Below are 27593 nucleotides of genomic sequence, written 5' to 3'. Positions count from 1 at the left end.
CCCAGAGTTCAGGCCCCACAACCAGACCCCCCCCCCAAAAAAAGTAGACCTGTCATTTCAAATTTACAGGGAGATTGAATAGAAAAACACTTGATTTGTTCATCTCAGGTTATTTTATTCTAAGATTAAAGCAGGAAGAACTGCATTGTTCTGCCAACTCAAGCTGGTCCATTTGGAAATTTTATTATTTTTCTGTGCCAGTACTGGGGCTTGAACTCAAGGCTTGGATGCTGTCCTATAGCTTTTTGCATAAGGTTAGTGATGCTCTACCACTTGAGCCATAGCTCCACTTCTTTTTTGGGTGGTTAACTGGAGATAAGACTTCCCTGCTTGAGCTGGTTTTGAACCAAAATCTTAAGATCTCAGCCTCCTGAGTTAGCTAGTATTTACAGGAGTGAGCCACCGGTGTCTGGGAATTTTAGCTGTTAGGTCTCTTATTTCTTAGGAAGTCAGATAGAAACTCCTGTAATTTTGGTGACATGGGTAACTTCACTTTTTTTTTTTTTTTTTCTTTGCTGGTCATGGGGCCTGAACTCAGGGCCTGGGTACTGTCTCTCAGCTCTTGAGCTCAAGGCTAGCACTCTACCACTTGAGCCACAGCACCACATCTGGCTTTTTCTGTTTATGTGGTACTGAGGAATCGAACCCAGGGCCTCGTGCATGCAAGGCAAAAGCTCTACCACTGAGCCACCTTCACAGCCCCTAACTTCACTTTTTTAGTGTAGTGTTCTAGGACCCAGTAAGGGTGCCGCAAGTAAAACAATGGCCTCCTCTGATTTTTACTAGCAGACCCAAACCCAAGTGTTATCTACCAACCTATTAAGCTGACAAACTACTCATCTACCCGGTAGATACCCACTCACACGGTTAGTGTAAGACTTCCTGCTCAAGGATATTTACATGTTTAAGAACTGGTCCTTTCATTTATCAGTGAACTGATAGTAGAATTCATGCACACTGGAAGCTCCTAAGCATTAGGAAGACAATAGGAGCGCACCTGTACTAACTCGGGGTTGTATTTAGTTCAGCCACTCTTCTCAGATTCCCAAGTTAGCCAATCACCCAAACAGCTATTTCAGGTCCATGACCAAGTATTCTCAGCGGGGAAATAAATCTAAGCATGGCTGTTTCAAAGCAACTCTGATATGCATACAGAAACACAACAAGAAAACTAATCATGTGGGTACAGTGTATTTGCTATTTAAAGTTTTTGAGGCAAGATTCATTTTTTTGGCTATCAGCTGATTCATTTTAAAGGACAGCATTAAAAGTATTCTAGAGATCAAATGTGATTTAGATTAAAAACCTAGAATAATTATTGTCCAATAGAATGTTTAAAAAATACTAAATATACAAGATTTTCAGTGAGAAAGGATTACTGAATTTCTCAGACAGGAATTCTGAGTAACTTTTTGAGAGAGAAGATTGACCAATTTTTCATCTCATCAAATTGGTGGGAATTTTTTGGTGATGTAGCAGTACTGGGGTTTGAGCTCAGGGCCTTACACTTTTAAGACAGGTGATGTACCACGTGAGCGACAACCCTAGCACTTTTGGCATCACTTTTCAAATAGAGTCTTAGGTGTATGCCCAGGTCAGCATCACCATGCCCAGCTTTACTGATTGAGATGTGGTCTTGAAAACTTTGCCCAGGCTGACCTTGAACAAGGATCTTCCCAATTTCTACCTCCTGAGTAGCTAGGATTACCAGGATGAGCCACCACACCTGGCCTCTTCATTTGTGTTTTCTTTACACACTATTAAAGACTTCTAACAAAGAGAAAGTATTACAATGGCCATCCTACTAAGAGAAGGTGACACAAAATATGAAAAAAGTTACTGTTTATTTCTTTGTTATACAAAGAAAATTAAGCACAGCCCAAGACATCTCAGTCCATCTTCTGAGTCCTTTCTGCCACAGTAACATGTAATAAACAATGGCAAGTTGGATTATGAATCCAGTTCAGGGTCAAGCTTCTCCACTTTGACGACTATCTCTGGGGCTGGAGCATCAGCAGAGGTGTGGTGGGCCTCTGTCTCTGACTTGGACAGCACTTCCTCCTTGATCTTCACAGGCTTACCACTGGCTTCCTCCTCTTCATCTGAAGACTCATCCAGTTCCCATTCGTCATCGATGTCCATTCCAAATACTCTTACGTGATGGAGACTTGAACTTAACTAAAGAAGAAAAGGCACATTAATGTGTGTGTCTGTGTGTGTGTGTGTGAAAGCGCACATGCACCTGGAACTGGGACTTGAACACGGGGCCTGAGCATCTTTTGCTCATAGCGTTCTAGTGGAGCCACAGCTCCTGAGCAGCTAGAATTATAGGTATGAGCCACTGGTGTCAGGAGTCACATTAACAATTTTCTAACTAATGGCTTTGCAAACAAATTTTATAAAACGAAGCAGAAATCAGAATCTTTAAGCAAAGAATAGTTTTATAGGAAAGTTATATTTTTAACAATTTACTATAAAATCACCCAATTCCACCTTCATTTTATATAAAAGGATCTCCACATACCACATGGTGAACTTATGGAACTTAGAACCCAAACTATTTTTGCCAGTCCTGTGGCTTGAATTCTGGGCCTGGGAGCTATCCTTTTGTTCAAGGTGAGCACTCTACCACTTGAACCACAGAGGCACTTCTGGCTTTTTCTGTAATTCATTGGAGATAAGAGCCTCATGAACTTTCCTGTCTGGGCTGGCTTCAAACTAAGATCCTCAGATCTCAACTTCCTGAGTAACTAGGATTACAGGCGTGAGCCACCAGCACCTGGCTCTGAAATTGCTCTTAATTACTCAAAGTTTCTCCAAACAAGAAAACAAAATAGCTAGCCTGCTGCTTGCTCAGTTAAATGAAACCAAGGGACAGAATGACAAGCAGAGAATGAGCCTTGGAGATGACATGCTTGAGTACACACAGGATGCTGCATAGAAACAAAGCCATACTCACCACACAGGACACTTTGCGAAAACCATTCCCAGCAACGTACTGAGCTTTCATGCTCTCCAGTAATCACCAGTGCTTCTCAAAGTGCAGGATGCATGTGGGAATAACACTGCTTTGTTCATCTAGCCTGGAGGAAAAACCAGCCCAGGAATGAAACAGGACCTCCACCTCCCACATTCACTAGAGGAGGGGTTTGGGGCAACTGGGGCCCTACTCCCACCCACACTCCATTCCCAGATGACAAGACAGTCTGTAAAAATACTACATTCCACAGAGCCTTGGCTTCATTTTAGTAAGGTCTTGGTGCCCTTTGATTTTTGGGTGATGGGGAGGGAGGATGCAGTACTAGAGATTAAATTCAGGCCTTGCACAACTGAGCTATGCACCCAGTCCTCAATTCCCTTTCAAGGAGAGCAGATGCCCATGTTTTTAAATTAGAGAAGGGATCTCATTACTTTAAATCCTCAAGCAACTAAAACTATCTCCTAGAACTGACTTTAGACTCTGCAATGGAACTGGGGTCCCAATTCTGGAAAATACTAAAGGCAAGTTTACAATTATTAGTGACAATAAACTAAAGTTATCCTTTAAGACATAACTCAAATGAAGTCCTCTTCTCCATTTCAAATAATTCCTCATCTTATTCTAGCAAAAATTCCTAGATTAATATTAAAGCAAGGGACAAGACAATGGTTAAAGTCAGCACAATTTTTCCGTTTTTTAATTTTTGAGGTAACATACAATTGTAACATTAGGAAATTTATAACATTTGGGAAGACTTTATAGCATGAAGGAAGACTTACCTTCTTCTGATTTTTTTCATTTCTGGTGTAGATGATCCTCTTAAATTTAATAGCAATTAGTCTCCTCCTCCCCTTTCCTAACAGTGTTTTGTGGGTTTCAGTGTGTTGTATGGAGTTAGGATTTTAAAAATACAAAGTAGGAAGCCAGGCAGGCACTGGTGGCTCATTCCTGTAATCCTAGCTACTCAGGAGGATCATGGTTCAAAGCCAGTCCATGCAGGAAAGACTGTGAAACTCTTATCTCCAATAAACCACCACAAAACTCAAAGTGGCACTGTGGCTCAAGTGGCAGAGTGCTAGGCTTGAGCTGAAGAACTGAGGGACAGCACTCAGGCCCAGAGTTCAAACCCCATGATGGACAAAGAAAAAAAAACCAAAAGCAGGAGGTTTTCTGCTCAGCTTTCTGTATGGGTAGACCAGTAACTAGAAAACCATTGCCTAGCATATCTAAGAAACTGGAATTCTTGGCACATGGTAAATATAGCTAAATATCAGCTAAACCTAGTAGCATATGACTGACAACTCAACACCTTGGAGACCAAGGCAAGAACTTCATGAATTTAAGACAAGCCTGGCTATTTCAAGGCAAGGCAACGTGAGATACACAATGGGACACTTTTTAAAAAAATTTTTGGTGGTTCTGGGGTTTGAACTCAGCACCTGGTACTCTACAACTTGAGCCACACTTCCAGCTCTTTTTGAGATCCTATCTTTAAAAAAATAAAACTAACTTTTACCACACAGACCCTCTACCACTAAAGTATTTAGTTACCTTGTAGCATAAGTTCCAGTGAATTGATACTCTGCAGCATCTTCACTGTTATACACAAACGACAATGGCAACTGGACCAAGAGTCTGTCTCTTCCTTCACGTCCCATGGTGTCTTTAAGAATGACTGTTACAGTTTCATCATCATAAAACTAGGCATCTAAACATCAGTAGTTGCTGTAAGTGAGATGTGTTTTGTTATATCAGAAATGATCATAACCAATGAAATACAGTATGTATAACATTATGCTGACACTAAGCAAAAACAAAATAATTTAAAACCGTAGATGATATTCCCTGCAATGACAAAACACCTTATCAGTTTATACTTTTATATCAATTTTCACAAATATAACTAGTTATAAAAAAATAAGTAATCATGAGATCAAACAAAATGATCTGTGACATTTTATCACAGTTCTAGAAAACTCTGGACATAAATGGCTAGGCCTTAAGCCTGTGAAAATTTCATGAGTTATACCTTATATATAACTGAGTGAACAGAGCTAACAAGAATCAAAGTAAAAGAAAATCTGCCCCCCTACAAGTGACAGAGCCCCTTTGTTGACAGCATATCTGACATAGCACTGACTGCACATACATCCCACATGCTTCTGTCCCAAATCAGGCTTGGGCATTATCTTCTTCTGACTTTTTCAGTTGTGGCATAGGTGAAGCTCCCAAATTTCACAGCAATTAGTCCATTACTTACAGATCTTGAAGAAAGAAAGGAGACAGGGGAATGAGACCCTATGGAATAACTACATAGCCAATAAATCTAAATGCTTTAACAAACATGACTGGCAATGTTAGCACACATATCTAATTCCCAAATCCCAGACCAACACTGCCACTTCCACTCCAGAATACTATAACTTAAACACTTAATTAGGCAAACCAGCTTGGTTTAAAATCTTAATCACTAAGTAGCTAAAGGCCATAACTAAGGACAACTAGCATCTTGAATTCAAAAATTCCCTTTAGTGGAGGTTCTCAAAAGGCACATAGAGCTCCCCTATGACCCAGCAATCACCTGCTGGGCATTTACCCAAATGACCACAAAGAAGGGCACACTAAAACTACCAGCACAACTAGGTTTATCGCCACATTATTCACCATAGCTAACATATGGAACCAACCCAGATGCCCTTCAGTAGATCAATGGATAAAGAAAATGTGGTAAAGCTGGGTGCCAGTGGCTCATGCCCGTAACCCAAGCTACTCAGGAGGTTGAGATCTGAGGAATGCAGTTCAAAGCCAGTCAAGACAGGAAAGTCTGTTAGACTCTTATCCTCAATAAACCACCAGAAAACTGGAAGTGGCACTGTGGCTCAAGTGGTAGAGCACTTGCCTTGAGCTGAAGAGCTGAGGGACAGTGCCCAGGCACAGAGTTCAAGTCCATGACCAACAAAAAAGAAAATGTGATACACATATGTACACATACATACATACATATATATATATATATATATATATATATATGTATGGAATTCTATTCTTCCATCAGAAAGAATGACACTGCCCCATTTGTAAGGAAACGGAAAGACTTGGAAAAAAATCCTATCAAGTGAAGTGAGACACCCCCCCCAAAATAGGTCCCACGGTTTCCCTTATTTGCAATAATTAGTATACATCTAGGATAATTTTAACAGATGAGAAAAATAGCTCAAGAGCTATGTACATATGACCATATAAGATGATGCTAAGCGAAATGAACTCCAAGACATGGAAACATGAGGTTTTTCTTTGTTGTTGTTGTTGTTGTTTGTTTGCTTTGTTTTGTTTTTTGGGTCCGTTCGTGGGGCCTGAACTCTGGGGTTGGGCACTGTCCCTCTGCTCTTCAGCTCAAGGCTAGCGCTCTACCACTTGAGCCACAATGCCACTTCTCACTTTTTTCTTTTTGCTTATGTGGTGCTGAGGAATCGAACCCAGGGCCTCAGGCATGCAAGGCAAGCACTCTACCACTGAGCTACCTTCCCAGCCCTGTTGTTTTTGTGTTTAATGTACTATGTACTTTTTGTTTCTTTGGTGTGTTCTTCCCCCGATGGTTTATCCCCTATTGTCACTGTATTTGATTTTGGTACCCTGGTATTGTATATACATTTATCTGAATTAGGGAAGGGAAAGGAGAACAGAATCGTGAGACAAAGGACAAGGGGGATCCAATACAATAGCCATATTCACAAGTCACTATGTTGGAAATGATCTGTACAATTTGGCAAGTGGGAGGATTGGGGAGGGGAGGGAAAGGAGAAAAATGAGGCAGGGGGTAACAAGTTAGACAAGAAATGTACCTATTATCTTAGTTATTAACTGTAACCCCTCTGTACATCACCTTGACAAAGAAAAAAAAATCCCTTTAGCCATGTGCTGGTGGCTCATGCCAGTAATCCCAGCTACTCAGCGCTGAGATCTGAGGATCATCATTTGAAGCCAGCCTGGGCAGGGATCCAGGAGACTCCTATCTTCAATTAACCACCAAAAAGTCAAAAGTGGAACTGTGGTTCAAGTGGGAAAGCAATAGCCTTGAGCATAAAAGCTCAGGGACAATGCCCAGAGCCTAAGTTCATGCCCCAGACTGACACACACAAATAAAATAGTACCTCCATAGTGAGACTTAAAACCATTTAAAATGCTAATGGAATCCTGAATATTATTTGATTTTCAGAATGTTTACTTTGGAATCTCAAAAAGTCTCTGTGGGCAAGATCTCTTATTTGATGAAAGATAATTAACCTAAAATTTAAAAAAGCCTTTCTATAAAGTACTTACTAACACAGTTTTGAATCACTAAGTGTTCCTTAGATTTAACCCAGGTCTGCTGTCATTTTCCTAAACCTATTTTTAAAAAAACTTATATACGAGGCTATATACTAATAGAAAAGTTAAAACTCTAGAACAAGAAGGGATCAAATAGCTTCTCAACTTAGCATTACCATCTCCCAGATGTGAGAACTGAGAATACTGAATGCAAACCTAAAGTCATGAGGCAGCTTCACTGAAACCCAAAATGCTGGAAGGGAAGCTGAATGGCTTATCATTATTACAAATATTAAGCTCTCATCTCTTCATTTCAAACTTCAAAGGAATACTCACTGGGAAATATCAGTATGCCTTCTTAAGATACATATTTTATACAGCGATTCTTCTAAAATAGTAAAAAGAAGGTACTATAGATTTGAACTTTTATTATTCCACCTAAGGAAAGAAAAGTAATGTATTTAGCTATTTAAATTTAGAACAAAAACTACTGTTTACACAAGATGAGGAGACACACACTTACAGAAAAGGAAATTTGAGCAATCTGGCTGCTAAATTATACTACCTAACAGGTAAAGAAGATTACCTTCTAGCATCTCTATATAACGGAATACAGATGGCTTGATTCATTGATTTTCCAATTACATCCTACAGAAAAGCAAGATTTGGAAACATCATTAGAGAGAAGGGGAGCAGCTAGTGGCGAGGAGCCTGCTTGGCCTGTGCTAAAGGACCACTCTCTCCCTCCGGTCTCATGACATCAGTCACTGACAAGACACACAAGCTCTGGGACTAAGACTGTAATGAGATTGATCTGGGGGGCAAATGAAACACTAAAGATACTTTACTAAGATGATAATTTTTAAATTTATGTGAGCAGAAAATAAGGGAGGGGGTTACACTGTTCCAAAAGAAATGTACAGTATTCAGTACCTGACCTATGTAACTGTAACCTCTCTGTACATCACTTTTACAATAATTTTTTTTTTTTTGTCGGTGGTGGGGCTTGAACTCTGGGCCTGGGCACTCTGTCCCTCAGCTCTTCAGCGCAAGACTAGTGCTCTCCCACTTGAGCCACAGTGCCACTTCTGGTTTTCTAAGTGGTTTATTGGAGATAAGTCGCATGGCCTTTCCTACCCTGGCTGGCTTTGAACTCGATCCTCAGATCTCAGTCTCCTGAGAAGCTAGAATTACAGGCATGAGCCATAAGTGCCTACCTTATAATAATTTTAAAAATACATAAAGTAAAATAAATTTATATAAGGAATTAACTATGGATATAACCAAGCCATAAGAAACTGCCAATTTTGACAATCAAAACCAGTTGAATATCAGCATTTTTACAATTTATCTTAATATCTATGTTCATTTACATAGATGAGACATACTATACTCTTGTTCCCACACAAAGACATGCATTTCTTCCCAACTTACTGCTGTCATTTGCAAACACTGATCAATAATGGTTTCCATTTGCCTTTTCACAAAATGCAATGATTTTCGAGTATAATAAGGAAACAGCAAAGGGCTTTCTGGTTTCAGACAAAAACAGAAACAAAACAAAAACTATAGCAAAACAAAGATTAGGAGAAAATAATCCAGTGTCAGAGGCAGTTTTTCATGGTGGAATTCTCATTATACTTTCGCCATACCTTGTTAAAAACAATGATCAGAATCTCCCTTCAATCCAGCCCACTTAACACAACTACATTCGCTTGGTCCTTCTCAAGCTTAGTCCTACACCAAAGCCCAACAGTAAAACGCTATTGGCTATTAGAAAAATGGAAGGCATTGGAAACCATAAGCTATGTACTGAAACCTGTTCTTTCTTCTCAACTCTGCCACAATGTGATAGCAGCAGCAGTCCAGGCTACTCTGCCACTGCTAGCTTTGTTTCTTTTTTGCTGTTGTATTCAGTATGCTTTTTATTTTAAAATGGTTTTTTTATACAGTATTACAATATCCATAAGAACTCATCATATTCTCCAACTTAAAAGGAAAAAAACAAAGAGGCCTATTGGGCCTCTAGAACTGCCTGGGATGAAAAGAGCTGTGAATCAAGCTGTGACTCAGGCCCACCAGCTCAAATGGCTCTGAAACTGTCTCTCCCACACTCAGAACTTCCCTTCCCAGCTGTGTTAGGTAAAAAAATCAACATTTCAGCACTTTAAGGTTCAAGAGGTGACATGCTGGGTAATTACAGAAAAACATGTTGCCTTTGTCCCCAGTTCCCAAAACTCAGCTCCTGAAACCCAGGAGATTTCCTGAGTAGTAAATGTGATGGCCAATTTTAATGTGGTCACTCTGGCAGGTTCCTGCAAAGCCTCAGGGTTGGGTGGGGTGGAAAGATTATGCCTTAAACAGAAGCTTATAACTTGCAGCTCCATCTGCCAGACTGCAGGAAAGGAATAGGGTCCTGGGGTTGAATTCTACCCCAGTGACTTAATCATTATAATGAAGCCTCCATCAAAAACCCAAGACAAACTGGGAGAGAGTAAGGGAAAGGGTGACATTGTCAAAAAAGAAATGCAATCTTTATCTGCCTTATGTAACCATAACCTTTCTTTTCTTTTTCTTTTTCTTTTTTTCTGGTCCTGGGGCCTGAACTCTGTGCCTGGGAGCTGTCCCTCAGCTCTTCAGCTCAAGGCTAGCGCCCTACCACTTGAGCCACAGAGCCACTTCCAGCTTTTTCTGCTTATGTGGTCCTGAGGAATCAAACCCAGGGCCTGATGCATGCAAGGCAAGCCCTCTGCCACTGAGCCAACTTCCCAGCCCACCATAACCCTTCTTTACTAACCTTCTTAATAATTAAAAAAGACACTGGGGAGGTTTGGATGGCTCCCTGGTTGATGAACATGCTGAGTGCTGGGAGGATCTAAAAGCTGTGGCCTCTTCCTCCACACCAAACCCTGAATGATGTTTTCCACTGGGCTATGCCCAAGTTAAATTTTTATAACAAACAGTCTGGAAAGGAAAGCTGAATGTGTTTCTGAGCATTGTACACCAGTCTGGAAGCTATGCCAACTTAAGGGAGAAAGTTGGGACATATGTCCCATAGTCAAGTCCCACAGAGGTGTGGGTAAGGGAACCTAGCTCTTGGGACTGATGTGATGTGAGGAGTCTAGCGGACTGAGCCTTTCTCCCCCTGTAGGCTAATGCTCATTGTGGGTGCTCAGTGTCATAACTGCAATGAATTGTATTGCAGGACCTTCAGCTGGTATCATAACTGGCTGGTGTCAGGAGGGAAAAAATAATTTTAGTGTCAGCATAGTTAATGTACCACAGCACAGTTAATTTCAGGGTGTTTTCTATCTATCATGGTGACATCATACTCTACTTGTTAAAATGCTGTTCTCTAATCAAATAAAATGGACATGCCAAGTAAGCCTGAAGAAATTAGACAAATGTTGAGGCTACTCTTTAATCTCAAGTACATATAAACATGGCCAACATCTGCTTGGTTCATGAAGTACCTTTAAGATGGCTGCTGTTTTGGAGGAAGTCATACCACTGGTTTCCTTCCGTGTTAGGGGGTGACACAAGGTCATCATCTTCATCTTTCCAATACTAAAAATACAGTTAAAATTTTTTCAGTTAAGCAATGATTCAAGATCTAACCTGTATTTAACATTATTCTAGTTAGTAAGTTATCTTGTTATACTGCCAGGTTCTCTGAAGGTACATTATTTTTCTAAGTGAGGTGACAAATTCTAGACAACATGCAAATGACTTAAATGGTCAGAGTACAGTAAGTGTAGAAACCAGAGTTTACATTTTGTGGTTCATTTTCAAGATATATTTTAACCTTACCTATCAGGGCTATATTTTAGTTTTACAAGTACCAACTGACAGTATGCTCCACAAGGGCAGTTCTCACAGTGCAGCCCCATCCCTGAGAGTGCTCAGCATGCTTCCATTGACTACAAGGTTAATGCCAGCTTTAGTGCCAAGGTGTCACTTGCCCTTTCACGGTGTCAACAGTTGCACGGAAGGTGTGGAAGAAAGAACAGCCAGTACCTGCACCCCTCACCTAGTGGACCAAATTCTTGTGTTCTTTGTCACATATTCAGTTTCATTTACCCTGATAGAACTATTAAATTGTTAATTCTCAAGTCTTGATGGTAGATCTTTTAATGTTTTTTGAGACAGAGTTGGGAGGCACACAGGGGTGATTTTACAACACATCAAAGCATGCAAAGTTGTCTTGAAGAAAGACTGAAACTGTCTTGTTTCATTTGTAAAGGCAGACATTTTGTAAAAAATGACATTCCAAGCCGGGCACTGGTGGCTCACGCCTGTAATCCTAGCTACTCAGGAGGCTGAGATCTGAGGATCGCAGTTCAAAGCCAGCCCAGGCAGGAGAGACCGTGAGACTCCTATCTCCAATAAACCACCAGAAAACCAGAAGTGGCGCTGTAGCTCAAGTGGTAGAGCGCTAGCCTTGAGCTGAAGAGCTGAGGGACAGCGCCCAAGCCCAGAGTTCAAGCCCCATGACCGACAAAAAAAAAAAAAAAATGACATTCCAGGGGGGAGGATGGGAAGGGATGGGAAGGGGAAACAAAGGAGGAGGCTACAATGCTTGATAAGAAATGTACTCATTATCTTGCCCATGTAATTGTAACCCCTCTGTACAGTATTTTCACAATAATAAATAAATAAAAATTTAAAAAATGACATTCCATTTTTACTTGGAAACAAAAGACTAGGGGACAAACTGATTCTTCATACTTAGATGTTTGCGAGGTATTTTTTAATTTTAAAATTTTTATTTATTTTATTAAGTAGATGCACAAAGGAATTGCCATTGTACAGCTTATGGACAAATATGTCTTGGTCAATGTTACCCCTTTGAACATGCATACTCATCCATCCCTCTACCCCCTCAAACTCTTACTTTTGGGAGGTATTTTCTTGAAAATAAAGTGACTTTGAACAAAACAACCTAAAATATTTATTGCAAATAACATTTCAGCTAAACATGGTTCTAAAGGCCTGTAATTCTAGCACTTAGAAGAGGATGAGGCAGGAATATCACAAGTTTAAGGCCTATATAGCAAGACCCTGTCTCAAAAAAAAAAAAAGCAACTTTTAAGCAAAATGTTGGCACCTGCATCTGTTACTGAGTGCCTGACAGCTTCACAGTAACTAAAGACTCTGATTAGAGTAGACTGAAGTCACCTGATATTTATAATGTATAATGGAAGGCGTCAGTACTTAAAAAGATCTGTAAAAGCCAGAGAACCAATATTTCTAAAAAGACCAAGTTATAATGCTATGAAAACAAGCATGAGTAAAAGTCCCTTTCAAAGTGCAGGGAAGATGGAGAGATTTTTAATGAAATTGAGTATGAAGTGTCTACTAACCCAATTTTAGATTCCACATTAAAAACTTCCAAGAGACCAACACTTGGAAGGATTTTGTATAATATTAAAGAATATCCTCAGTTAAAGGACAAAACTAGTTCAGTACTTTCTCCTTTCCAAGGACACACACCTGCTTGAAGTTAGATTTTCCTTATATACATTAAGCAAATTACCATATTAAAACAGAATAAACACAGAGGTAGACATTAAAATTAGCTGTCTTCTATTAAGCTGGACAAAGACAGCTGAGAAAATACACAACTATGCCAGACTAGATAAAATGAATTAACAGTACAAAGTCTTAATATTCGTTCTTAAAAATCAAACCAAGTTCAATAGAAAGCCCATACCTGACCAACTTTTTCAACATTAAAGTATTTTCCTTTTCGATTATAAAGGTCTGGAGCCTAGAAAGAACAAACATAGTTTATTTCTAAAAGCTCAAAATATTAAGAAAATAATATTAAATTTAACAAACTCAATATGTATTTTATAAAACAGCTATCCATTGCATTTAGTCTTTTGCAGACTGTAAGATACATACAAACAGAAGTCTACTTATAGACTTTATGTTTAGTCTTTTAAAAATTAGTCTTTTTATAAAAGTAATTGCTAAATACCTTTTAATCATGAACCATGTTTGCTGTGATTATTTTCAAAGTGGCTAAATTGTAAAAATAGCTATTTCTTTCCTCATTGAAATGTTCAGTAAGAAATTCAGCAACAAATGTGATATCTTTCTGAGTCATCTATTAACAAAAAGGGGCAAAAAGAAAACAAATCAAGGTAAAAAGTAAGCTTCCCAATAATTTGCCTGAACCCACAGTTTGGACCTGGGTGCAGGTGAGTGGGCTGTGGGGAGCAAGGAGGAGGCTGGCTGTTCTCTGAGCTCGCTCTTCAGGGAATGCTTCTTTCCACATCCTCACAGAAAGAAACTGCTCATTTCCAGGCTTCAATTTAGGTACAACATTTAAGTACTTATATTTCAAGAAAATAAAAATGCATTTAAGAGTTAAGGCATAAGATATAGAACCAGTCCAGATGCCCCTTAGTAGATGAGTGGATGAAGAAAATGTGGTATATATACACAATGGAATTCTATGCCTCCATCAGAAAGAATGACATTGTGCCATTTGTTAGGAAATGGAAAGACTGGAAGTGGCGCTGTAGCTCAAGTGGTAGAGCACTAGCCTTGAGCTGAAGAGCTGAGGGACAGCGCTCAGGCCCAGAGTTCAAGCTTCACGACCAACAAAAAAAAAAAAAAAAGGAAATGGAAAGACTTGGAAAAGATTATATTAAGTGAAGTAAGCCAGGCCCAAAGAAACATAGGTCCCATGGTTTCCCTTATTTTCAATAACTAGTATATGTCTGAGTCAAGCCGAAAATTTCAGATAAGTTGATGTTAGGGAAATGAACCCTAAGATATGTATCAAATGTTTTTTTTTCCTTTCATGTGATTGTTTCTATCACATTTATAAGATTATTTCTTTGTTGATTTGTATGTCCCTCCCCCACGGTATAACCCCTGCTTTCACTATATTTGATGTTGTTATAATTTGTGGAGGGGAAGGGAAAAAACAGATCATTTAAATAGGGATACAGGTGGACCCATTGCAACAATGAGATGTACAAGTTGTTATGTCGAAAACGAACTTTACAACTTTGGTAGGGGGAAGGAGGGTTCGGTGGGGGAGCAGAGGGGTGGGGAGGATGGCATGGGAAGGGGAAACAAAGGAGGAGGCTACAATGCCCATGTAATTGTAACCCCCTCTGTACAGTATTTTCACAATAAAAAAAAACTTAAGGCAGTTAAAGAGTATAAGGATGCTATGTTGTAAGAATTATAAAACCTCATTCAAACATGAAAATTGTAAATTCAAATATCCGTAACAGTATTCTGCGAGATGAAAATATTATGCAAACACTCAAATTTCTTTAGATAAAAAGCCCAATGTCCTGTTATCTAACTCTGTAAGAGTACCAAAACCATGAGCAAGGCTGAGCTCAATCAGGACAATACAAAGGAAATTACACAGGTGTCCCCTATTATCTGAGAGATTGGTTCTAAGACCCCCACGGATAACACAATCCACAGGTGCTCAAGATCTTTATATAAGAAAACACACCCTCCTGTACACTTTAAATCCCATTTAGAGTGCTTGTAACACCTAATACAATGTAAATAACTATTGTTGTATTGTGTAAGGAATAGTAAAGAGAAAAACAAGTACATATGTTTGGAACAGATGCATTATTTTCAGAATATTTTTTGTTGGTGGTTGGTTGAATCTACTGAGATGGAACTTGCTGACACGCAGGGCTGGCCATACGTACTTCTGTGCATACCTTATTCAGCTCAGGAAGCACATGGTCTTCGGTCATTCTCAACATGGCTGGAAATACAAAGTTAAATATTATTTTTAAAGGAAACTAGAAATGTAATTTTTATTACAGATATACCTCAAAGACCAAATGAGTTTTACTGAACTAAATTTTCCATTTGAACAGTTTCTTTTTACTATAAAAAACTTTCTCTTTGAACAATTAAACTAAAGATGAACTAAAATCTGACTTAATCAGGATCTGAAATATATTCAGGATTGTTGGTCCTCACCCCAAACAAAACCTTATTGATTATGCTGCTGGGGACAGAGCAGTAAAAATGCCTTCATGGAAATAACATTTTACAAAAAAAGACAACAAAGTTATAACTTCGTGTCAGTGACAAAGCCAGGGTGTCACCAGTGTCACATTCTGGAGATAAGAACTGAGCAGTTAGTCACTGCTCTTCTACTGCTGATGCTTAGTTAGAGCACGCAATAATTATAAGTAAAACTAAACCACTAATCCCATCAGAGAAAAGGATTTCTAAACTCCTACTTTTAATATTGCAATTTATTCTAATTAAAACTCAGATCTGCAACAAGCTAGCCTGAAAAAACTCCAGTTCCCTATTCCAACTATTAATCATACAGTTGAAAAAAAGGAAACAAACAAAAATACCCAACCAAGAATTCAAGTAACTTAAGATCACATTCAGGTTTTAAACAAAAGTAACTATAGTAGAGTGACAAGCATAAAGTCTGCTTTTGTAATATTAGAACTGAACATCTGGACACTTTGCGGTATTAGCATATCAAAAGGAATTTATCTTGTATTTCACTCTAAATTTTAACAAATATGAGACATAAAACTAAATGTTTCGTATGTTGGAGAGAAATGTTTGTTTCATTATTTAAAGAATATACTTCACAAAAATAGCAGTATAAATGGGCCTAAAAAATGCAAGTACCTCAGAGTGGTGATCAAACCATCTCATGTGAAGTCAACAGGTATTTGTTAATTAAACTGCCTACCCAATGGCAAAGACGTAGTGGCATTACAAAGAAAGTCCTAAAGTAGTCTATGTACCACTTAGCAAGGGCACCACTGCCCATGAAAATGTAATAGCAAGGTCCCAGTTCTGTGCTATCACTGATCATCTGTGACTCATAGGAACTTCAAAGAGGCTAGCCTGACTGCATAACTGAATGTGTAATTTTAGATTATTTCAATCAATTCAACAGCCACAGGCTAGTTAGTGGTTACCACCATGGACCACACAGCTCCAGAGACTGAAGAACAGAGTGTAAAATGTAACACAAGCTACTGAAGGGCTTTTTGAAAATCTTACACCCGTGCCCAATATATAGCAAGGGCTCAAACACTCAATTTTAACCTAAGGAAAACAGTTGTCCCTCGCTGTATTGTAGCTTCATTGCATCCCAAGTTTAAAATACAAATCAAAACAAACCAGAAATAGTGATCCCTCACCTATCATGTAGTTACTTTCCAGAGCAATAAGTGAGCCACAATAGAGCATGGGATTTTCACCTATCACGGGGGTGTCTGGAACTTAACTCCCAAGATAGGTGAGGGATCACTGTACTAGTGAGTGGAAGGGACACAGGTGTTACAAATTAGCTTTAATACTTCTGTGGGGGAAGCATGGAGTAGGTGAAATAGGACTGCCATAGATGGACAACAGTTGAAGCTGGGTGAAAGAAGGAAACAAGGAGGCTCTTTATACTATTTTATAAGTATTTGAAATTTTAACAGACTAATTCAAATCTAAGATGTATTCCACAGTTTTCAAAAGTGTAAAACAACAATGTTAAAGTTAACTTACCCACATAATGTCACCAGAAAAATGCCTTGAAATTCTTCATACTAATGTTTATAACTCTAAAAGGATAAACAAATCAGAAAAAAAGGTCAGGAACAGTACTGTTCAACTGTTACAGAGTAAAATAAACTTTACTGTTCTTTGTCTTGTCAGGATTTAAGCCCTTAGAAGAGCAGATTTTACAAACCAAACATTATTACATTCCTAAAATTAAGGCAAACAAAAACAAAACACATCTCGATTCTTTCAAAAAATTAAGCAAATAAATGATCTGGTCGTAACTGTGTTTCCAAAAAACTGAATCTTTCCCAGCATTCTGTGACATATGAATTCGTTTTCTAACTCTGCAAGTAAGTGAGGAAAAAATTTTCCCACATTATTTTTTGTAAAAAATTACTAATCAGTAAAAAAAAAAACACTGACTCCAAGAGGAAGTTACTACTGTAAACTTATGTCACAATGTCTGATACCACTGGACATCATTTTATGAAGCTGATTTTTTAGTCCAACAAATAAATGAGGTCTCAAAAATTGAATTCTCTTGGATTTGACACAAATGAAAAAACGTTAAGTATTATAAATCAAACTCACCTTCATTTTGGTGAACTTTCTGAATACAGAGATGAGTTCAATTTTTACAATCTCTTTAAGGTTACTTCTATGTGATAATTACAGTAAGCAAATAATACCTGTACTGATTTTCCTTGAGGTCCTAAGACCTGAACCGAGAGCCTGTGCATACTAGACAACAGTGTGCCAGTGAGCTATGTTCCCAGCAGTACAAGTATTTTTTTTTGTTTCATAATATCACTGAGAGGTGTATCAGTATCAATCACCCTACTAGGAAATCAAAGACTGCAGCACTCCTATGTTATCAAGTAAGGTAACTAAAATTCTCTTGCAGCACCAGGGAAAAACAAAGTTTCTCTGTGTTCTCCCTAACTAATACCTTCACCCCTACCTAACACAACCAGACCACACTAAAGTCCTCCCTCACTGCTCCTGTTCCTCCATCTGTAACCCTTCGTAGTGACATTTTTTCTACTTGAAAGGATCAAGAAGTTAAATACTTTCTATTCATAGTGAGAGGTAATCCTAGAAAACTTAGTATTTCATATTTGCTCTCAGCAAATGTAAATTCCAAAAATATTCCAAAACACAGGAAAAGCAATGTCATTTCTCCTCTCAATTTGTCTTCTGACCAAGTGCTGGAGCTTTCACTTTCTAGAGCCCAATTATAATGACAGTAAACAGGAGGAAGCATATGTATTATAAACTTAGAAAAATAAAGAGTAAAGAACATCTTAAAACTAGTTTCAGAAGTCCTGAATACTGGTGAGTGACAAAGTTCCCCAGGAGAAGCCAAGTGCAGACAGCTCAAAGAGCAAACAGCCAGGAATGACAAGAGAGTCTGAGAAGCTTGGTGCTGGCGGTTCACGCCTCATCCTAGATACTCAGGTGGCTGAGATCTGAGGCCTGCACTTCAAAGACAGCCCAGGCAGGAAAATCTAGGAGATACACTCCAACTAATCACCAAAAGCCAGAAATGGAGCAAATGGTAGAATGCTAGCCTTGAGAAAAAAGCTGAGGGACAGCACTCAGGCCTTGAGTTCAATTTCTGAGACTGGCACCAAAAAAAAAAAAAAAAAAAAGAAAAAGAAAAACAGCTCAACAGAGAGAGGAAGTAAAACATATTCCTAAACTGTATCTTACTGTACTGGACATACTAGCCAAATATAAATAGATTAAAAACTGAATCAAAGTTAAATTTCCTAGACTTGAAACTCTTTGTATGATTAAATAAATTACAATCCTTTTGCCTTAGCATCCCAAGCACTGGGATTACAGGTATGTGTAAGGTTCTTATTAATTTCAAATGTAAATATTCACAATCAATAGCATCTAAAAGGATATAAAAAATATAAAGAAATAGTCCTTGTTAAATAAGTAAACTATATCTAATATATTCTGTTGAGAAATTAAATCACTATCTTCAATTCCTGTAGCATCCAGTTCAAGGGGTTTGTATTTTTGCTTCCATGAAGCCATTCCTTTCAGTTCACTCAAATAATACAATAAAGACTCTGAACCACTAGCACAACAGGAGACATAGTGTCATTACTTAGTCAGGTGGTAGGCAGTTCCAATTTTTCAGAAATAAAAACTTAAGGTAACTATTTAATTTTCTTGCCGTTAAAAAAATTGTATCTCTAGTTCTGTAAACATAAGCACAATCATCTGGCTATCATCTACTGAAATGAATATACATGACAATACGATTAAATTTTATATGATCAAATTGTGTTTCACAGTCCTAGCACTATCTTGGGGGAGGGGCAATGCTAGGGATGAAGCTAGGGCCTTGCATAAGCTAGCAAGTGCTCAACCACTAAGCTACCCCTTAGCCCCAATCTTGGCACTTTAAAGACAGCCAGTAGGCAATCTTGTTCACTCATATCTACCCAATACTAAACAAATAGTTTTTGAGATCCAACTTTGTGTCAGACATTGTGCTAGATGCTAGGGACAGAAAGGTGACAAGAATCAGGTCCTTGTGACCACAGAAATTACAGCGTAACAGGGGAGACAGGTCACAACCACACAATCATACAGTGTAATCTTCCCAATGGCCATAAATGCCTTGAGGGGAATGCACAGGACAAGGGTATAAGTGTAATATGAGTTAATATGGGGACTGGTGAAAACTGCTCTGAGGGAGTGAACTGAGCATGGCAGGTGTTCATAAAGCAAGAAGGAGGCCCCCAAATCCCTGAGTGGGAAATGTCAAGTGTGGAAAGTAGAATGCCTCTTATAAGAGCAATAGGCAATGCTATAAAAACATTTTGGTTCTAAGATCAAAAAGAAGGGACCAGGAGCATCTGTGAGAGGTATTCCATTGGATTTACTGAGGAATACACATTCTACAGGGATGGGGATATAGCTCACTAGTAGAATGCTTGCCCAGCATATACAAGACCCTGGTTTTGACCCAGAGCATTGCAAGAAAAGGAAAAAGAAGAGTAAAAAGACCAGACATTTGTGGAACGAAGTATAGAAAGACCAGTGCAGAAGGCATTACATAACGGGCTGTATACAAATTTAAACTGAACATTCAGCATCCGCTTGTAAATCTGTCACTCAAGCAGCTATGGATAGGAACAACATGAGACCTGGAACACTAAAAGGAATTGTGGCTCTGCCATGTACTAATTTTGGGCCAGCCATATAACTAATTCAGTTTCATCCTGGTAAAATGAGACTCAGAACAAAATTCTAGGGTGTTGAATGAAAAGTACACAATATGTTTTACATGATAAAATATACAATATACTCAATTTTCTATGTGGAACAAAAAAAGGAATATACGCCCTATTTCAAACTATACCTTATAGTTTAGTGGGTGGGGGGGATCCAGATGGGAGACTTTCTTGGTGAAAAGATAGTGAAAAATTATTTCATGAAGCAGAAATAATCTTTACACTTGAGTGTGCCAAGATTCCCCTTCAAATGCCAATGCAAAAATTTCAGCTAGGCACTATTCACAATAAATAGCCAAGATATAGAAATAACCCAGATGCCCCACAGAATGGAATATTATGCCATTAGAAAGGATAAAATAATGGTATTCACAGAGAAATGTATGGAACTAAAATGAATCAGTTTGAGTGAGGTAAGACAAGAGCAGAGAGACAAATAGCACATGTTCTCCCTGATATGAAGAGGTTAAAATCCAAAATGCAGGGAAATACAACAAAGTAAACAGGACTCAAGAAACCAAGGACATCTACTTAATCTGCCATATAATTTCTAAATGACTCCATGTTCTTGGCCTCATATATGGTACATATGTGCACACATCTGAGGTAAGCTAGGAGGAGGGCACGGAATCAGAGGGAAACAGGTGAAAAAATAACAGAGGGGCCCATCAGCTACACTGGACATTGATGAAAATGAACTAAAGAACTCAAGGGAGGGAGGGAATGAGAGGGAAAGAGGGAACAGCTAACACTAAGCAAAAGGAAAGAAATATATTTATCACCCAAAGCAGAAGAAATATTGTCAAAGCTCATAGAATTCACAAACTTTATAGACCAAGATAATGACAATTTGCCTTGCAAAGGTTAAAATGTGTTTGAGACATTAACAAAGTATCACTATCCTACAGTACTATGAAATTTGTGAAATTTATATAATCAATCTCAATAAAAATTATTATTAAAAAAATTTCAGGGTAGTGGCACTGTAGCTCAAGTGGTAGAGCCCTCGCCTTGAGCCAGAAGAAAATGCCAGACAATAAAGGTAAATTTTCAGAAAGACCACAGCAATGCCCATCATCTTTATACCTCTGCAAATGACTTATAACCAACTTCTGAATACTGGAATATGATGACTCTATATAGACTGACCAACCTTTTTTAAGCCCTAATTAAGAGAAGAAAATATATTAGCACTCAACTAGGAGAATATATGCCAGTCCAAAAAAAAAAGAAAAGAAAAAAATTAAGACTGCATTCACAGCTACTTAAGTACACAAATATTTTAACAGCACCTTTACAGTTAGCTGGTTCATCAAAAGGGTCTGAAGTTCAGCACTACAATGAAAAAGGATGGGGCTGGGAAGGTAGCTCAGTGGTAGAGTGCTTGCCTTGCAAGCATGAGGCCCTGGGTTCGATTCCTCAGCACCACATAAACAGAAAAAGCCGGAAGTGGCGCTGTGGCTCCAGTTGTAGAGCACTAGCCTTGAGCTGAAGAGCTGAGGGACAGCGCCCAGACCCAGAATTCAGGCCCCATGACCAGCAAAAAAAAAAAAAAAAAAGAGAAAAAAAGAAAATGAAAAAGGATGTTTTAGTCATTTCTCCATCTAAAATCTGTACACATTGCTTAAAATCATAGATTTCAAAGAAAAAAACAAGATTTTGGAACAAAGTAAAACTACCCCCAACAAAAATACAACTTTCTTAAAAAAATACAACTTTCTTTTGTATACAAAAAGAAACAAAAACATAACCCTAACACACTTAATTACACATGAGGATACACTGCATATTAAAAAGGACTTGGCTTAGTAAGCCAAAGGGTAATGCTCACTAAGCCATATTGTACCAATCTAAGCATTTAGGAAAAAGATGGCAGAGGTTTCCACAAAGACCACAAAGACCACAGAAATCACATCTGAAACACGGGAGGGAATAAATGAAAACCATAAAAAATAACTCCAGAAGTAAATACAGATTAACCTTTTTATGCTGTTAAGATGGGGCAAGTTCTAAGATACCAAAAAGAAAAAGTTTAGTTTGGCTACATAAAAACTAAAATTTCTGTACAAAATGATCACATTAACCCAAAAGGGTGTATCCAAAAACCTAGAGATGTATACTTCTAATACTCTTTATATACCATAATTTTCTATTTCATTTGGACAAATGAATTATTCATTTTTATTTACTTCTAAAATAAATTGATTTAAAAAGGGGGGAGAGGGGTGAAGCAGGGCATCAGTGGCTCATGCCTATAATCCTAGCTACTCAGGAGGTTGATAGCTAAGGATTGTGATTCGAAGACAGCCCAGACAGGGCTGGGCTCAGTGGTAGAGTGCTTGCCTTGCATGCATGAGGCCCTGGGTTCGATTCCTCAGCATTACATAAGCAGAAAAAGCCTGAAGTGGCACTGTGGCTCAAGTGGTAGAGTGCTAGCCTTGAGCTTAAGAGCTCAGGGACAGAGCCTAGGCCCAGAGTTCAGGCTCCAGGACAGAAAAAAAAAAAAGACAGCCCAAACAGAGAAGTCCCTGTGAGAGTCTAATTTCCAGTTAACCACTCAAAAAACTGGAAGCAGGGATGTGGCTCAAAGTGGTAGAGTGAAAAGATCTTAAGGACAGCACATAGGCCCTGAGTTCAAGCCCCACAACCAATCGGGGGAGAGGGAAGGAAAAGGAGGAGTTTATTACCTTGCCTTCACCCACAACAGCAAGTGCATAAATTCATCCTGTACTGATGTGGTTATGTTCTTTTCCTAGATAAAATAAAAAGAAATATGTGATACATGTTTTGCAGCTTATAAAGTACATCTACTCACTATTCTTTCCTCTGTCTTCTCTCAAGCCCTTATATACAGGAAACATCTGAGGTTCAGTGACTGGAGACAACCAGTCAGCTGTTTCAATAGCTTCCTCATTCCCAAAGCCCACCCACTGCATTAAGTTGTTCCAATGGTGGAAGAGTCAGCTATGGATCTGATATGGTTTGTCCCCCAACGGTTCATGTATTATGATGCTGCTGGAGGTAGTGGAATCTTTAAGAGGTAAGGCATACTGGGAGGTGGTTAGGTCACTGGGGGTGCTGCAATGTGAAGAAAATGTAGTTCTCATAGGAACCTGGTTAGATCCTGCAGAGTGTGTTGTTCTAAAAGAGCAAGACCACCCTTCTTCACTTTCTGGTTCTGGGTCACAAAGTGATCCCTCTGCCAAGATGCCATCTCCCAGAGGAAAAAAATAACAGAGCCACACAATGTGGGACTTCTAGTCTACAAAACTGAAAGTTACATAAACTTCTTTTTTGTATACATTACCCAAGTTCAGGTACTTTGTTATAGTAACAAAACCTAATATAGAGTCTTTTTTGCAAATATTTTCTGTGAAAATAGTCGTTGGGCCAAGCTGTCTGAAGAAATTATGGTCTTAACCTTTCATAAATTAAACTGACTTTTCTCATATAGCATATGAAGCAAATAGACTTTTAAACTCTTTCCATGGGAAATGTCAGTTACATTACCTGCACAAACTTAGTGAGATGAGAATCCATCTGCATCAGTATTTCTTCCCATGCTTCACACATACATGTCAGTGACAAATTTATATACTATTAGCAAAAAGAAGAAAATATTTTAAACCCACATTCTACCTAATATGTGCTTCTTAAAGTCACAAAGAAATCCAGAACTTACTTTCAATCACCCTAATTAGCTTAGTTAAGCCAAAGGAAAAGAGAAGACCATAGCTAACCTTTGGTAACCTCTTTTTTTTTCCAATTGTGGGGCTTGAACTTGTGGTCTGGGGACTGTTCCTGAGCTCTTTTACTCAAGGCTAGCTCCCTACCACCTTGAACCACAGTGCTACCTCCTATTTTCTGGTGGTTAATTGGAGCTAAGAGTCTCATAGACTTTACTGCCTGGGCTGGCCTTGAACCATGATCCTAAGATCTCAGCTTCTTAAGTAGCTAGGATTACAGGTGTAAGCCACCAGGGTCTAACTGTTTGGTAACAACTATTTTTACCAAAGAATCAATGATGCTTAGAACTTTACAAAGAAACTTTTTTATACTTAAATTTTATTGTAAAGGTGATGTACAGAGGGGTTACAGTTACATAAGAAAGGTAATGAGTATATTTCTTTTTGCACAGTGTTACCCCTTCCTTCATTTCAAAAGAACATTTCTGTACCTAGTAAAACAAACACCTTTTACATTTTATTATTTAAGCTGTGTTTTATTACACTGTCAAAATATTGGTTTGTTCAACTATTAAACTGTCAGAGGACCCTTAAAAGATTCCAACCCCTAGTAACATTTGCCATCAAGTAAATTAATGGCTGTGGTAGAACAATATGGATAAAAATGGCCTCAATTCTTTACAGTTCTTCCATCCTGACTTATTCTCCTCACCTTGCACCTGGCTGCCCTATAGCTTGCTCTAACTGAACATAGCAGAAACAACACTGCTGAGGCCGGGGCCTTCAAGTTGTTTATACGTCTTGACTTGTACTTTTTTTTGAGGGGAGGGAGAGGCAGACAGGATCTTGTTATATAGCCCAAGTTGGCCTCACACTTGCTATATAGCTCAAGTTGATATTATAATACTCTTGCCTGAGCCTCCCTATTGCTGGATTATAGAAGTGTCCCACCAACCACAGTTCAACTTACAGTCTTTTTTATTTATTTAATTTTTTGCCAGTCCTGGGCTTGAACTTGGCCTGTGCACTGTCCCTGTGATTCTTTTGTTCAAGGCTATCACTCTGCCACTTAAGCCACTGCTCCAGTTCTAGCCTTTTTTGTGTACATGGTACTAAGCAATCGAACCCAGGACTTCATGCATGCAAGGCAAGCATTCTACCACTAAGACACATTCCCAGCCCTCAATGTGTACTCTTGAAACCTTTGCTGCCACTACCCTAGAAACAACCCAGGACTAGCTGGCTAGAAGATGAGGGATGCAGGGCAGAGACAAAGCCACTTCAGCCAGGGACACATATCAGCTTGCATGATCAGGCTGGGTGACCTGAGCCATACCAGGTACAGATCACCACAACTTTCTGGCTGAGTTTAGTCCAAATTGCTAACCTACAAAATTATGTACTAATTTGGGGTACCTTTCTTATGAGCAAAAGCTAAAATCATAAAAAGACTATTTTATTTGCAATAAAGTATAAGTAAAATTTTATTAATAGGAACATTTAAAAAGATTGACTATTTTTTTCCCTTTCATTTGGAGGTGATAAACAGGATTGGATGAGTAGATTAATTGAATTACTTTTTCTTGCTTTAATAAATATGGTAAGATTAGCAGAATAGATATCCAACTGCCTTTAGTTTTAAAAAATAAAATTACAAAGGTTATAGTAAATACTTCTAGAAAGCAAGTGATGAATAAATACCTGCAACAGAGCTGAAATGTGAGTAAACTTCCTGGCCATCCGAGTTACTTCAGGTAAGAAGGAATAGAGCAGATTGGTTTCAAGCTGAAAAACAAGAATAAATTGAGTCATAATCAGATGTATTTACTTTTTTAAAGATAAATTGTTCCCCCCCACACACACACACATGCACGCACACAAGTGTGCATCCTCTAACTTAAAGAGGAGCAAAGATCTAACTAAGTATCAGGAAGACCAAATCAGAATTCTGCCCCTTTTAAACATAACCAAGTTGGAGGCATCAGAATCAAGGGAAGGCATCAAAAGGCATTAAAATATTACTTGTAAAAACAAAGAAAATACCCCTTACCAGTATATCACACAGAAGTTGTCATTTAAAAAAAAATCTATTACTAGCTGGGAATGTGGCTTAGTGGTAGAGTGCTTGCCTAGCATGCATGAAGCCCTAGATTTGATTCCTCAGTACCACATAAACAGAAAAAGCCAGAAGTGGCACTGTAGCTCAAGTAGTAGAGTGTCAGCCTTGAGCAAAAGCAGCTCAGGGACAGTGCCTAAGCCCTGAGTTCAAGCCCCAGGACAAAAAAAAACAACAACAAAAAACTTTTACAAATTTCACAGAAAAAAAGAGTTGCTCTATTATAGCACAAATACAGCCTGGTGATCACAGTTTCTCAGCCTGAAGACACAAATGTGTACCATCATTGTTGTGAATTCTATGTCTAGGGTGCTCTGGAACACTGAACAGCATGCTATTGAAGACTTTAAGCAGTCCTCACATCTTCTATCGTTTTGTTCTACTTTGTTTGAAAATTCACATATACTTAGGATAAATATATAGGATTTTCAGAGGAAACACTGGGGAAGTTTACTTGGAAAGCAAAGGTACAATCTACATAACAGGAGCCCAAACAGTTTCCTAATCTTACTATGTATGCTACACACAAAAAAAGAGCCCTCACCAATACTTAAATGTTTTACACAAAAAGCATGTGTTAAGAGTAGAGCCTAATGGTGCACACCTGTAATCCCAACACTTGGGAGGCTAAAGCAGGAGAATCTGAAGTTCTAGCCCAGTCTGGATTACAGAGCAAGCCTTACCATCATTAGAAGGAGAAAAAGGCACAGAACCTGAAGGCAGACTGCCTAGAATCACTTTCCAATTATGTGACATCAAGCAAATTCTGCAGCTTTTGTATGTGCCCAGTACTTTCTTCAGGTATAATAACAGTGCCTATCCATACGTTGTTGTGTTTAAGGCATTAAGGACTTGGCATATAATAAATGATGAATATCAGCCCTTATTATTACTAATAACTGAGTCCCAAGAAAATCCTCAAAACCAAGAAATTCTTTTATAGGAACCAATTTGTAGGGCCATGATCATCAAAACGTTTTTATGTGGAAAATAATAGTACTAGAACAGCATTCAATATGTACAATTTAGAAACTCCAAGTAGATGTTTTATTTTGCTGCCCATTAGAATACAGTGAGACATGGATACAAACCCACAGGGGTGGGGACCCAGCTCAGTGGTGGACAGCATGCTAAAAATACGTCCTGTCAAACCTCAGCACCAACCACCCCTAAAAAACAACAGAAAAACTAAAACATATTCTTAATCTCTACAATTATGAAATTCCAGTACATATATGGAAGTATGAAACCTCTGAAGCACCACCAGTGGAAACCTCTGCGACCACTGATAATGACTTCAAATCACTTGATAGACACAATGCAAGACAAGTGCCAGCAATCTGCAAAATAATCACACACCCTCATACATGTGGTATCACTGCTATGGTGCATCTTTTTGTAATACTGGAAGCAACAATTTATACACAACTTTAGAAAGCTGTGACACACACTTCTGGTTTCAGCAATACTCATGTAGCAGGTAAGGGTAGGAAAAGCAGGTAAAGGGCTCCTCCTAGTCACAAAGACCTATAAACATCAAAACTTCTGATTCCAATCCCATCAACAGTTGCACATCAAAGGTTGATGAACAAACAAATGCCCTGAAGGCTATGATATTGTCTAATCTTGGGGAATTGTGAGAGCGAGATGAAAAAGACTATGGAGAAGACTGATTTAGCAGTAGTAGGAGACTCAGTACTCAACAAAGAGTGGCTTCC

The 27593-nt window shown here is 38.6% G+C and overlaps 1 pseudogene; it reads right to left on the bottom strand.

Annotated features, from left to right (window-relative positions):
- Nucleotides 1-1825: 1825 nt before the first annotated feature.
- Nucleotides 1826-27593, bottom strand: part of LOC138838734 (anaphase-promoting complex subunit 4-like) — a 42460-nt pseudogene continuing 16692 nt past the window's right edge.

The sequence above is a fragment of the Dipodomys merriami genome, unplaced genomic scaffold (assembly GCF_024711535.1).
Source record: "Dipodomys merriami isolate MVZ:Mamm:240054 unplaced genomic scaffold, mDipMer1.0.p SCAF_29, whole genome shotgun sequence".
Lineage (NCBI taxonomy): Eukaryota > Metazoa > Chordata > Mammalia > Rodentia > Heteromyidae > Dipodomys > Dipodomys merriami.
The sequence above is the reverse complement of the archived record's forward strand: the minus strand, read 5'-3'. Positions and strand labels throughout refer to the sequence as shown.